The sequence below is a fragment of the Chinchilla lanigera genome, unplaced genomic scaffold (assembly GCF_000276665.1).
Source record: "Chinchilla lanigera isolate Chin_1 unplaced genomic scaffold, ChiLan1.0 scaffold00003, whole genome shotgun sequence".
Classification (NCBI taxonomy): domain Eukaryota; kingdom Metazoa; phylum Chordata; class Mammalia; order Rodentia; family Chinchillidae; genus Chinchilla; species Chinchilla lanigera.
Window position 1 is genome coordinate 12275037 of NW_004955404.1, and position 14357 is coordinate 12289393.

General features: G+C 44.8%; 1 protein-coding gene across 4 annotated transcripts in view; it reads right to left on the bottom strand.

Annotated features, from left to right (window-relative positions):
• Farp1 (FERM, RhoGEF (ARHGEF) and pleckstrin domain protein 1 (chondrocyte-derived)) overlaps positions 1–14357 on the bottom strand; it is a 266618-nt gene that overhangs the window by 224812 nt on the left and 27449 nt on the right. For 2 of the 4 annotated variants that reach the window (XM_005374081.2, XM_005374078.2), the window contains exon 1: positions 2954–3051. The exons of 1 other annotated variant lie outside the window; for it this stretch is intronic. The gene's annotated coding sequence lies outside the window, so the exon portion shown is untranslated. Of the gene's footprint in view, positions 1–2941; positions 3052–14357 lie in introns of those variants that run through there. One more of the 4 variants, XM_013516119.1, reaches the window with a different exon arrangement.

Below are 14357 nucleotides of genomic sequence, written 5' to 3' on the forward strand. Positions count from 1 at the left end.
CACAGACCTCCCTGGAAGGTCCTAGGTATGATCTGGCTGCCAAGGAAATGTGTCTGCAAATTTCTTACGGCTTTGTGTCTCGGAAGCTTGAGACACGGGAAAGGGCATGTATGGAGGGAAAGACTAAGGTAGGATTTTCATCAACTGCTGACTTCTGTTTTGTGCTTTGTTTTATTTTGTTTTTTTGAGACAGGGTCTCGCTATGCAGCCCAGGCTGGCCTTAAACTCACAGCAATCCTCCTGCCTCAGCCTCCCAAATGATGGGATGACAGGGATGCACTACCACACCCAGCGTCAAGCACTGATTTCTAACGAACACGTCTTTAGAAAGCACCACGCAAGAACAAAGGAGCTTTTGGGGCTTTTACCATTTCCTGAGATGATGTAGCGGCCCGACACGGGCAGAGAAACCACCTCCAAAGGGTGCCCAGTCACTGTTCCTATATCAATGTAAAATAACTGCTCAGCGAACGCTGTGAAATATTTATAAAAGAAAATGACAAAGGAATGCAGACCGCTTTCATCTCACACCATTGCCATCCTCCCGCAGATCAGCTCAAAGGGAGGGATACGGAGCTGTGCAGACAGGGCCAGAGAGACCAAGGCACAGGGACAGGAGGGAACAGCAGGGAGAACAGAGAGGACGCTGGCGGGGCCAGTTCCAGCTGCTAAATATAAATGTGGCTAGGAAGAGACATTGTGCCCAGCAAGAAGATAAAGAACTTAAGCAAATACATAAAAATAATTAAGCTTTTCAAGAAGCATCACCCAGAAGGTGTTTTGTGGGGCTTTTTTTGGCGGGGGGGCAAGAATCAAACCCAGGACCTTGCATATGCAAAACAAATGCTCTACCACTGAGCTAAGCCCCCAGCCTTAGCCAAAAGGGTTTTGTTCACGGAAATCACGAATCTCGACCGTTCTCCTGAAGCTGTGACAGTGCTTTACCCACAGCTGCAACCTCCTCTGGGAAACTAAAAATAAAAAGGCGAAATAGATCTACTACATGGGGCTCAAACTAGTTTTTAAATTAAAAATCCAACTACGCCCAGTTTGAGAAGTCTTTCTTAATATGCATGGGAGGAATAAATATTCTCTCTATTGAACATGTATTTAATTTGAATATCTATTGGGTTGGCTGGGGAATGTTTGTTCCTATAATTTACATAATCTGGTTAACTAATTTCTCATTTACTCAAATCCTTTTGTGTGCTGCTCATTATAATACCAGGTTTCTTAACAGAATCTTTAATCATTCTCCCATCCTCAAACCAGCTACTGTCTGTCTGTGACAATGCAATGTGGCACAAAAAGAGAACAGGGAACCAGGCATGGAGTGCAAGCCCGTAATCCCAGCGCTCGGGAGGCTGAGGCAGGAAGATGGCCACAAGTTTGAGGTCAGCCTGGGCTACACAGCAAGTTCAAGGTCAATGTGAACTACATAGCAAGACTGTCTCAAAAACAACAATAAAAAAAAAAACCCTCGGGGCTGGGGATTTAGCTCAGCAGCACAGCGCCTGCCTGGCAAGCACGACGTCATGAGTTCGATTCCCGGTACCAGAAAAAAACAAAAAAACAAAACAAAACCAAAAAAAACCCTCAAAGGTTTTGAATGTAGTTTAAATGTTATTCCTGTACCAATGACCCCCTGCCAAAAAGAGCACCTCGTTTGTGAGCAGCACAGACTCTGCCTCCATTGCGTGACCAGTGTAAGTCTGGGGAGGGCAGGAGCGCCCAATGGACTCCTCTGTCCCTGTCAGCCAGCGATCAGGCCAGCCAGCTGGTCACAGGGAACACTGACAGGTGGACACCAAAGAGTGCACTCCTGCCCTGAGGTCAGGGAGGCAGGGAGGCCAATCACACAGCTCCACAGGCCTTGACTCCGCCCTCTGTGTGGTGAGGAACATCTTTGGCCTCGTGAACCAGAACGTCTGGACGTGACTTCCCACCACCCCCATAATGCCAGGGGTTGAACTCAGGGCCTTTGTACTGAGCTACATTCCCCAGCCCTGTTTTATTTTTTTTTTATCTTGAGACAGGGTCTCTCTAAGTTATACAAACTAGGCTTAAGCTTGAGATCCTCCTGCCTCAGCCTCCCAGAATAGTGGGTTTACACACTAAATCTGTAAGGTATCTTAAGGACTATGTGTCCCAAAACTTCATTCATTCATCAAATATTTATAGAGGCTTCTTTCTCCTGACAATCGTGCCAAACATTCAGGACAGCACTGTCGTTGACACAGTCCCTGCCAAAACCGGAGAGACCCCAGGGCAGCCATGCGCCCTAAGGGACAGACGATGGTGACCACGGTTGAGGTGGTGACCCCAGAGCACACCGCACCCCTTCGCAGGAGCCTGAGAGCTGAGTGTCTGCTCTGACAGCTTGGACTAGCGAAAAGGAACACCTTGCCTGACTCCACCCTGTCCAAGGTCTGTCTCAGATGTCAATCATCGTAGCTTGTTTTAAATCGATGCAGGTTCAAAGATGAAGCGCCACAACACGGAACAACCCTGCAAAGCGCGCCGAGCGGGATGTGGGGTCAGGCACCCACCTTCACGTTTCCCCAGCAGCCTTCTCCGCGGCCACAGGGGCTGTACAAATGCAGCCTCCAGCCCACCTGACCGCTGCATGCAACCACAGCTGCGTCTCCTCCTGGAAGGGCTCACGGCTCCCCAGCATGCGGCGCGGCTGAGGTGTTTAGCACGGCATTCAAGCCCCACAAGGCAACACTTAACTAACCTTCCCAGCTTTCCCGAATTCTCTGTGGGACACAAGGCCTCCTTCTATTACCTCTGCCTGGACTATTATTCCGCAAATCCCTACCGAATGACATTTTCTTCCTTTATCAAAGATTATCTCAACTCCCACATCCTTCGGGGGTCTTTTCTTGTCCCCCTCTAATGAGAGCCTGCAGCACGCAGCAGTGCAGCTCTCCTCCAGCACCTTTCAGCTTACGTCTCATCTTGTGACATCTGTTTGTCCGTTTGTACGCAGTCTCCATACCCTGCCCAGGTGGCCTTGAACTCACTGTGTAGCCAGGCTGGCCTCAAGCTTGCTATCCCCTCCCACTTCCGCTCCCAGCGCTGAGATCACAGGCATGTGAGGTAACAATGTACCCAGCTGCCCTGGCTGTAAGCTGAGTGTACACCCTTAGATATTCAAATATTCAGTGTGTTGAAAAAACGCAATCACAAAAGGTAAAGTTCATAGAAAGACAAAGAAAGTCTGCCTGAGAAGGGAGTGATCAAACCAATGCACTTGTTTTTTGAAAAATGTTGCAGGGCATGGTGATGCACACCTGTAATCCCAACACTTGGGAGGCTGAGGCAGGAGGATCACAGCAAATTCAAGGCCGGCCTGGGCTACATACTGAGTTCAAGGCCAGCCTGAGCAGCACAGTAATACCCTGTCTCAAAAAAAAAAAAAGTACTAGTTTCTAGATTTAAAAAAAAGAGTTGTGGGGGATGGTACAGCAATAACATAAAATTAAACACAGAATTACCACATGGCCTAGCAATTCCACTTCCAGTCATACACCCAAAAGAAGAGCAGAGATCTGAACAGACATATTTGCACACTCATGTTCTTAACATCTTTTGTGGTGTTTTGTTTTGTTGAGACAGAGTCTTGCTATGTACAACTGGCTGGCCTTGAACTGTGTAGCCCAGGCTGGCCTCAAACACATAGTGATCCTCCTGCCTCAGACTCCTGAGTACTGGGCTTACAGATGTGCACTATCTCGCTGCGCTCACAGCATCTTTCTTCATAACAGCCAAAAGGTAGAAGTGACCCAAGCATCCACTGACAGATGAACACATAAGCAAAATGTGGCATCTACCTGCCATGGCACATTGTCTGGCCTTGAAAACGAAATGTGGCCCACAGGACAGCACGGGTGAACGGGAAGATGCTGGGCGAAGTAAAAGAAGGTCGTCACGAAAGGACGGGGACTGTGTGACTCCAGAAGGGAGAACAGGGTTCTTAGAGCCTGAGGGAGGAAAAAGGACTGGTGCTTCACGAGCACAGTTTCCTCAGGGAGAATGGAAGATTCTGGAAGATTCTGGAAGATTCTGGAAGATTCTGGGATGGCTGCACAACACGATGGTACACAAGGCCACTGCAAGGTGGCAATCAAAAGCAATCCCAGGAGCTCAGGGACATGGCGCTGGCCAGGCAAGCAGGCCCGAGTAAAAGGCCACACAGTTGTTCCTCTGAGTCTTCTGCCAGTACCCTGACCCCACAGGACCTTCAACAGAAAAGCAAGGGTCCTCGCCACTGAGACACAGGACCTGACACCACCAAGTAAAGAGGCGAGGTTTATTTTGGGGCTGGCACCCCAGCGATTGCCCCTTCAGACCAGCACCCACTGCCTACCAAAAGCCCCCCTCTGAGTGCCTGAGGCTTTGGGGGGGGGCGACTAGATCTAAAGCACAACAGTAAGTCACCCCGGACAGGTTCTAGGCCCAGGCAGCACCCGCACCGACCGCAAGCGGCTTCACCATGCTAACTGCAAAGGCCCACATGGTCCTCCCCGCTGACCGCCGGTGCCCTTCTCAAAGATGCGATGGTGTCTTCTAAGGGGTCAGCCAGAGCCACTGTACATCGGCTTGCAAAAGCCACAGCTAAAGCCTCTGCGTCGTGATATTACCAGGCGACTGTGAAGTAAAGACATCATTAAAAGTAAACTTTGTAGTACTTGGGAGGCTGAGGCAGGAGGATCACCATGAATCTGAGACCAGCCTGGGCTACAAAGTGATGTTCAAGGCCAGCCTGTACTGCACAGTGAGACCCTGTCTCAAAAAAAAAAAAAAGAAAGTAAACCCTGTAAAGGTCCCCACTGGCATATTTAAGTCAAAGGTGATACACTTTATTATTATCCCTGATCTTAAAATTATACTTTTTGTCTCTTACAGCCATAAGCTAACACACACCCTTTCCTAACTGCTGTCACGCCGGTTGCTAAAACCGGCCATGTTGGCACAGTCAGACTGTGGGAAGTGGCCCTTCCCCAGCCGAGCCAAAGAAACCTTTCCTCCTTCAACTTTGGTGTCAGGCACTTCGTCTCAGCTACCAGAGAAAAGTAAAACAGACTCTTTTAAAAAGCAGAAACAGGACCACACTACACAGTCTGATGAATTTTAGTAAGGAAATAAATTGTTTTTATAAAAGAATTTATTTTATAAATAAATTTTATAAAAGAATTTTATAAATTATTTTAAATTTCAGTAAGTATGAAAAGATTTTTACTAAGTATGAACAAATTTCCAACTATCAAATAATTCCCAGTACCCTATTATAGCATACAGCTTTTAAAAACGTTACTTAGGAAATGTGCTAGTCTTTACGTTTGCTGTTGTCTTCCCTTCTTAGGAGTTTTTGGTCCCTATACCCCCACCCCGCCTCATTTAACCCAGCATCTTGTGCTGAGCTATAGCCCCTGATGGAGTTTTTGAGATGGAGTTTCACCAGCCTTAGATTTGCAGCCCTCCTGCCTCAGCCTCCTGAGTAGGAGCGATTACACATACACGGCACTAAGTGACCCTTCTTGAGCATTTTTTAAAGTTAAAATATTGCCCAAATGTGGCGTTGAAGGACAAGCCATGTGGATGTCACTTTTACTATCTAAGACCCAGCCAGGATCAGTTCTAGAAGGAGCGGAAGCACAGCAAGAGGGGATGCTGGCTCTTCCCGCAGGCCTTGAGCGGACCAGTAATGAGACACCCACGCCTCCTAAACACCAAAACCCAAAGATTACCCTCAGGGCAGGAGAAGCGACAGAACTGTTCACAGGCAGAGGGGCTGGGGTAGAGTTTGCACAACACCCCCACCCAGCCTTCTGCCTCACCACGCGGATCTATCAGTTTTCCTTGCAGACAGCTCAGACTCGAGGATGAGTAATCACGGGGTGGGAACCCAGGCAAAGGCGGATAATAATACGCACTGCACCGTCCTAGTAACTTCGAGGCTGAAGGCGCAGCTGCAGGACGGGTAGGAGGACTCACTGTGTGAACACTAAGAATTTCCAGACACTGACGGCGGACAGCATTGACCCCAGTGTGGGGCCCAGGTCGCACACCAGCAAGCTGGCCCTGAAAATCACAGGTACAGACAAGGGGTCCAGAAATAACAGTTCTCCACTTCTCAGAAATATTAAAGAAGAAACAGTCTCTCCCAAAAGGTGGAGATCAGAAACTAAACATGAAGCCCCAAGGGAGTTAGCATCATTAACCCGAGATTTAGAATGGATGGAGACCTGGAGTCAGATGTGGTGGCACAGCCCTGAAATTCCAGCACTTGGGAGGCTGAGGCAGGAAGATCACCGGGAATTCAAGGCCAGCCTGGGCAATTACATAGTTAGACCCTATCTCCCACCCCCTAAGAAGATGGATGTAGAGGTGAAGGAAGAAATGGGCTAAAAAAATGGCAGAATGGGAGCCACGCAGCTATAACAATAAAACCCTAAATAAGTACCTGAAGACACAAAGAGATTTAGGAAGCAGGCTTGAGAAGGTTACTCAAAATTAAGTTAAAACAAACAAAGATGCATAAATGAGTATAAGAACAGGTGCAGGATTTAGAAGACAAAGGAGACAGAACACAACAACTAGGGTTTCTGAAGAGTTAAATATTGTTCAAAACACATGCAAAAACATTAAAAGATCTTAAAAACTTTCAGGTACAAAAGACAAACCTGAATCTACAGATTTTAGTACAAGAAGTCTTAGGAAGGGTTAGGGATATAGCTCAATGGCACAAGCACCTGCCTAGCAAGTGCAAAGTCCTGAGTTCGATTCCCGGTACCAAAAAAAAAGAAGTGCTAGGAAGTGACCCAGAACAGCTAATGCCCACACATGCTATAAAAGTCTACACTGCAAAAAAAACAAAAAAAAAACAAAAAAAAAACAATCCAATGGGCACTTCTGATGGAAAAAGCTAGTCATGTGCAAGAGAGAAAAATACCAACTTGCTCTCAGCTTTGTCCTCCAGAAATATCCAATGCTAAAAAAGAACAGAGCTAAATCTATGAAATCCTGGGGCAGGAAAGTATGACCCAAGACCCGGAGACTCAGTCAAACTGCGCTTCAAATACAAAGGCAAAAAAACAGCCAAGCTTAAGAAGTTAAGAACCGGGGGAAGACAAGAGACAGCACCCACCAGGACTCCTTCAGAGCAAACAGTCTGACAAGGAAATCCAGCCAACCAACGCTGAGTCAAAACAAAAACTCAAAAATGTCGAAAACCGAAGTAAAAACACTGGAACCAAACACTGGATCCACTCCAGGAAAGGACTCAGTGAAAGAGCTATGGAAATGCGGTATTAGAACAGAATATAAATGTTATCATCTTTTGTTATAAAATTCCTAATGAACTGATAACATTCTGGTGCTGGGAGAAGGAGCTGCCTCGTAAGGTCACTGCTAATTTTTCTAGCTTTCGAGGAGGAAGTATGTCTCAATCTGAAACATGAAGTTTATGAGAAATTATTCTAATCTCTTAAAATTTATCATCTTGTCTCATAAATTTAGCCTCTACAAGGCACCTCTAAACGCTCTTGCCGGGAAGTCAGAAGTTCTTTCGGTATCTCCTTAGTTTATTTTTCTTTGCTTTACCAAAGTCAATTTTATTTTATACCTTGAAGTAAAATTGTGTCTGGGGCAAAGGGGCCATCCATCTTTCTGACCAGCCTGTGGAAAGTTCCAGATGGAGTTCACAAAACGGGAACGACACTGCTTGAGTGGTCAGAGTTCTGGTGAGATCACTTTAAAATTGTTTTTCTTCTTTATACTTTTTTGAATTGTTTGACTTTCTTTTGCTAATGAGGATGTAAACCTAAAACAAGAAAATCTCATCATCGCTACCTAAGAAAGTGATTCGATTGGTCTGGTTCTGCATTTCTAGCTTTCAAGGCAAAAATCTAAGCTTAAGGCTATTCACTTACTATTTTCCTATTTCCTCACCCCCATCCCACTTTATAAGCCGTGAAAGTAAAGTCCAGGGCAGTTAAGTAATATGTTCAAGGTCACCCAGCAAGGATGTGACCTCACACAGCCAGGCTTCAAAGCAACTGACTGACATCATTACTGAAAGTATCAAATTCAGCCCAATATCTGCCCCTCCCCCACCAGGCAGGCAGGTCCTTCTCACAGCAGCAGTAGCGTGATCCTCAATAAAATGGCTTTGCTTCACATCTTCATGGACTCAGACACTGGTACAAATCTATCAAAGAGCAAGCTACAACAATATACTCAAGAGTCTTAAAAACATGTATTTTTAACACAGTAACAGAATTACTAAGAATCTAACCTAAGAAAATAACTGTAAAGACAAGAAAAAGTATATGAAGATATTAAATGGAAGATTTATACTAGCAAGTAATCAGAGATGTATCGTCTAACAGAATGAGACAAATCATAGCAGAATTATATAATCAATCATCTGGCCGGCATTAGAATGCACATTATGGGGAAATACGGCCACAGGAAAAGATTCACCAAGTGAACAGAGAACACTGACACACACGGAACTGCACGAGGCCTTCATCGCCGGTCCCTCCCCACACCCCACTAAAATGATCATCACTGAATAAAAAAGCAGCATCCACAAAAGGAGTCAGAAGGGGAGAAAAAGCAGAAAACAGTAACATCAGCAATATTTTAGAAGAAAGAAAGCGAACTGAAGGTGTTTCGTGAGTGAGATAGCCGAAGACTAACCCTGCACAGGGAGATGACAAGCAGCAGTGTAAAACTTCCAAGACAAGACTCTAGGAGGCTCAGGACCTGTGATATCAGGTAGCCCTGAAAATAGAGGGGCTGCCTATGGGAGGACTGGCTGAGAATCTAGAAGCTCACCCACCCTCTGCAGCCAGGCACCACTTTTCCCTAGCCCACCAGAAGCAGGACATTTCCCCTCAGTGGACACTGCGTCCAAAAGCAGGCATGCTCAAGTGGCCAGTAACAGCCACTGCACTGAACACAGGAGATTAAGTGAAAGTCTATACCTCAAATCCCTAACCTCCCTTTCAAACCCACTTCTACAGTTTCTACCACAGAAGTCTGGCAGCAAAACTCACACCCCATGGCAGAAAGAATAGATTTTCACTGTAGAAGTCAGAAATACCCAGCAGTAAAAGCCTGGAGACACCACTATCCAAGAGCCAAAAGAAAAACAATGGGCCTCAACCAAATGACACCGAGAGGAACCCAAACAGTGCACAGCTCCTACCAGTACACACCCACCCCAACCAGCTTCTGTCTAAGTGCCTCACAATGAAACAGAAGAGCCAAAAATAATCAGAGATTTTAGGCACGCTTCCAACATGAAAGAAGTGATCAAATCAAACAGTCAAAGAAAGAAAACTATGGAATCACTGTCGTAAGAGAACCAATGAATGACTGTTGTTCTTCAGAGTGTAAACCTATTCATCTCCTTTGCTCCAACTGGGGTGCTCTGGTGTCACGTGACTTCGCCTTCATTCCACCGTGGCAGGGTTGGAGGTCAGGGGCCACCAGTGAGTTAACTCAGCTCCAATCACAGAAGTATGCAGACAATGCCTGAATTCACAAAGGAAATCACGTGGGCCACTTTACAGCGTACTTGCTGAAGGACTGAGAGGTAGAAACAAGTTATATAAACATGGGTGTGCACGTGCCCCTGTAACAGGACGGCTTAACTCTCAGGAAGATACCTAGAAGGGGAATAGGTGGCTCAAGTGGCTTCTGAGGAATCTCCACACTGATTTCCACAGTGGTTGTACTAGTTTTCATCCCCGCCCACAGTGTAGAAGGCTTCCCCTTCCTCTGCACAGCCTTGCCAGCATTTGTTATTATTTGATCATTTTTAAAACAGCCATCCTTTCTGGAGTAAGATGGAACTGTGCTGTTTCAACGTGCACTTCTCCAATGGCCAGAGATGCTGAACGTTTTTTCATGTATTTACTGGCCATTTGTACTTCTTCTGAAAAGTGTCTATTCGTTTCACTTTCCCATTTTATGATTGGGTCTTTTATTTGGAGGGGAAGTGTTGACTTTTGTTGTCTAGTTCTTTTCAAATTTGTGAAGATAAACACAAGAAAATATTAAAATAGTTGCAAGTGATTACCTTAGGGATGAAGAATCCTCAAACTCACTGTGTAGCCCAAGCTGGCCTGGAACTCACAGCGATCCTCCTACCTCATCCTCCTGAGTGCTGGGATTGCTGCTGTGTTGATTTTTCACTGTAAATGTTAACATTCTTAAAAGTATGTACATGTGTTACTTTTATATAAAAAATTAAGCTTAAGATGGTGGTGCACAACTGTGGTTTGTTACTTGAGAGGCCAAGGCAGGAGAATTGCTAGAACCACAAGCTCACAATCTGCCTCAATACAGTAAGACTCCTCAATAAATAAATAAGACAAGGAAAAAATAAAACAAGCTACAAACCACACAGATGGTGTGATGTAGCAGTCTTTTAAGGAGGACTAGATGGAAAGGGTATTAGAGAGAATGTACACCAAGCAGTTAATAGTGGTTCGTTATCTTTGGCAAAGAGAGAAGGACTACAGATATTTTTGTTTTCATTTTCTACACTGAGGATGCATTACTTTTTTCAGAGCTGATTTTTACGGTTTTTTTTTTTTATTACTACATGTTTGCAGTACTTAACATCCATCTTAAGGAGTGGGCAAATAGATTAACACATCTTAATTCTTTTCTTCCTTCCCCTTGTATTACTGTCCCCTCCTTGTCCCTAGATCATCTTCCCATTTGTAAAAGATCTATCTTCGTGTTTCCTACTGTGTATCTTTTATTTTGTTTTTAAAAGTATTTATATGTTGGGTTTCTCCAGTAAGTTATGTGACACTTAAACTTGTGTGTTTGATTTATTTCAAATGATAGTCTCAGGATATATCCATTTTCCTACAAATGTCTCAAGTTTATACTTCTTTATGGCAGAGTAGTACTCCATTATACATAAATTTTACACTTCCTTTATCCATTCATCTGTTGATGGGCATACAGGCTGCCTCTAAGACTTAGGTATTATGTGTTATGCTGCTATAAACGTGGGTGTGCGTGCATCTCTGTAATCTGACATGTGTAACTCATTTAGGAAAATACCTTCAAGGGCAATAGTTTGGTGGAGTGGAATTTCTAAATTTCTAATTTCAGAGTTTGGAAGAATCTCCATGCTGATTTCCACCGTGGGTGTACAGTTTACAGCTGGCAGCATTCCCACCTGCAATGTAAAAGCCCCCTCCCACCAGCGTTTGTTATTGCCTGATTTCTTAGTGATAGCCATTCTTTCTGGAGTAAGATGGTTTTGGGGGGTTTTCCTGGCTTTGATTTTGATTTTGGTTTTTCTGTTTGTTTTTAATACAGCTCACTATGCACAGTTCACAGTTCTCACTCTGCAGTCCAGGCTGGCCTTGAACTCACTGCAATCCTCCTGCCTCAGCCTCCCAAGAGCTTCGATTACAGGTATGCATCACCACGCCCAGCTTTGCTGAACTAAGAGAGAGCTCACTGTTGTTTTAATTTGCATCTCTCTAATAAGCAGCAATGTTGAGCATTTCCTCCTGTTTTTATTGGTCATTGGTATTCCTTCTGTGAAGTATCTATTCATCTGAGTTGCCCATTTTATGACTGGGTCTTTTATTTGGGGAGGTTCTGATTTTTTTTTTTTTTTTTTTTTTTTTTTACTTCTTTGTAAATTCAAGGTATTAGTCCTCTGTAAGCAACAGTTCGCAAATTTTTCCCCATTCTCTTCACCCTGCTGTCTCTTTTCATGGTTGCCCATTTCCTCTGTTGTACAAAGGCTTTTTTACTTGACAAGATCCCGTGTTGATACTTGAGGCCATTTGTCATGCAACTGGGGTTCCATTCCGAAAAGCTTTTCCCATACCTCTGTCTTCAGGAGTTTTATCTATTTTGTCTCCCAGCAGGTTGATTCTACTTGAGTATGCATGGCTCTTAAATATACTTTTAAAAAGTGCCCTGTTTTAGCACAACCGCCACCAGCATAGTGCTGCGGTGGAACAGGTCCATCAGAAGCTCCCAGGAGCCCATGGAAAACAAATGCCAGGGGAGGAAGTCGAGCAGCAAATGAAAGAGGATGTGTGTTTCCAGGGATCTATCTCAGTTAGGAAATAGGTTAATGCAGAGACAGGTCTGGGAAAGAATTTAATTTCCTTTTGCTTGCTAACATGGGACAAGCTTAACTCAACTTATCAACTAAGACATCTGGAAGAACTGCCAGCAGGGTCTGCTCACCCAGGGTCCCCGCAGGATTCAGCACGGGGACGGGAGGTGGGGACTGCCGCATCTCCCACACTGGATGGGCAGAGTGTGACCCACACGCCCTGGGCTGTCACCCAGCCTTAAAGGGAGGGAAATCCCATCATGGTACAACGTGGATGACTCTTTAAGATATTATGCTACGTGAAATAAGCCAGACACAAAAGGGCACACACCCTTTGATTCCACTTCTATAAGGGATCTAAAGCTGTCGAAATCTGGAACCCGACAGTAGATGGTGACTGCCAAGGGCTCCGGGAAGGAAAAGGGGAGCTGGTGTTCATTCAGTGGGTGCGGAGTTTCCATTTTTTGATAAGAAAGGTCTAGAGATCTGTTATGCAACAATGGGCTCACAGTTAACACCATCAAACTGGACACTTAAAAATGGTCAAGAGGGTGAGTTTTATATTATGTGGTTATTACAATTCTTTTTCAAAAAAGCGAAAACAAAAAACAGCAGAGAAGTGACTATCAAAACCAAGTCCAGGGCAGAGAAGCAAACGAGGCTCAAGCATTACCGAAAGACCCAAAAGGGACTCGATGAAAGACCCAGGCACATTTGAAGTTGGGCATGGTGGTGCACACCTGTAATCCCAGCACTCAGGAGACCGAGGCAGGAGGATTGCCATAAATTCAAGGCAGCCTGCACTACATAACGAGTTCAAGACCAGCCTGAACCGCATAGCAAGGCCCTGTCTCAAAAAATAAGTAAGGCACATCTGCAGATGGTTCAGGTTGCTTTGGATTGGCTGATGTTAACATTCTCTAGTTTATGACAGCCAGCCAACTTATTCTTCTTCATCAAAAACCCACAGTGAGCTCCTCAGAGCTGGGTTCCTTATAGGAACTGTGTCTTGGATATATGCACATTTTCATAAGAACACATCTCATAGCTCAACCTTGGCTGTGAACTCCTTGAAGACAGAAACCATGTCTCGCACCTCCTGTTTCTGAGTGGCCAACAGAACAGATGCTGCAGTAAAAAGTAGCTGGTTCCTGAAAAGTCAAATCGACCTACCCAGTGTCTGCCACTGAGTGAGGGGAATCCACCTCACTTGAACCACACCCACTCGTCCCCATGGTGTGGGTCAGAATCAAGGCAACATAGATGGTACATGTGGAGGGCATAAATCCAGGAGCCAAGCTGCCTTCACATCATGGCTCTACCAATTATCAGCAGTGTGGTTTGGGGCATACTACTTTACCTGTCTGTGTTTATTTCCTCATATATAGAAATATGGAATGCTCAACTTTTTTTTTAGAAAACAAACTAACATATGTAAAGCTCTTCAACAATGCCCACCCTACACTATGTGCTAGAATAGCATTGCTTATTTATCATTCAAATGGAATGCGACAACTTGAGAGACAAGACGGACATGCAGACAAAGCAGACAGCCTGAGCACCACATAAAAGTGAGCCTCTGTCCTGTATTTCATACACAGCCTTTCCAAGAACTGTCTTGGCCAAAGCTAACAATACAGCACTGTGTACAATGACTGCTTGAGCCCTCATCTGAATCCCTCAGTTTTTGTCCGTTCTGTCAATGGGTTATTGTATTTACTTGCTAGCCTTCCAACGACATTTGGAATCTGCACCAAAGAAATATGAAACTTTCAGACACTCATAAGCACAAATTCTGAGCGGCTTCTCCAGGACTCTCGAAATTCACACCAGAGTCTCCTCACCGCACCTCACAAGCGATTCGGAACTCCTGACTTGTGCTTGATGGAGGACACCCGTGCACTGTCAGCAAGCGCTCCAAGTCACCAGCCTTTGAAATCTTTCCCAAAATACACCTATGTATGGGTCGGGAGATAAACAGTTATATCTATGTCTATATATCTTATTCCATTTTTAAATCACAGCACTTGGTTTACTGATCATTTGCAAAATTAAGCTGACAGGTAATTATGGCTAAGCACTGCTAAGTCTAATTTGGCTTGCTAGTGTATGAGCCGAACTGGGAACATCTTGGTCAACCTTCCTCTGAATGTTTTCTCTCATGTCTCGGTTGGCTTCTTCCTGGTCTTTTCTCTCATAGCTTTGTCAACTTCTTTCCAGTCTTTTCTCTCACATCTTG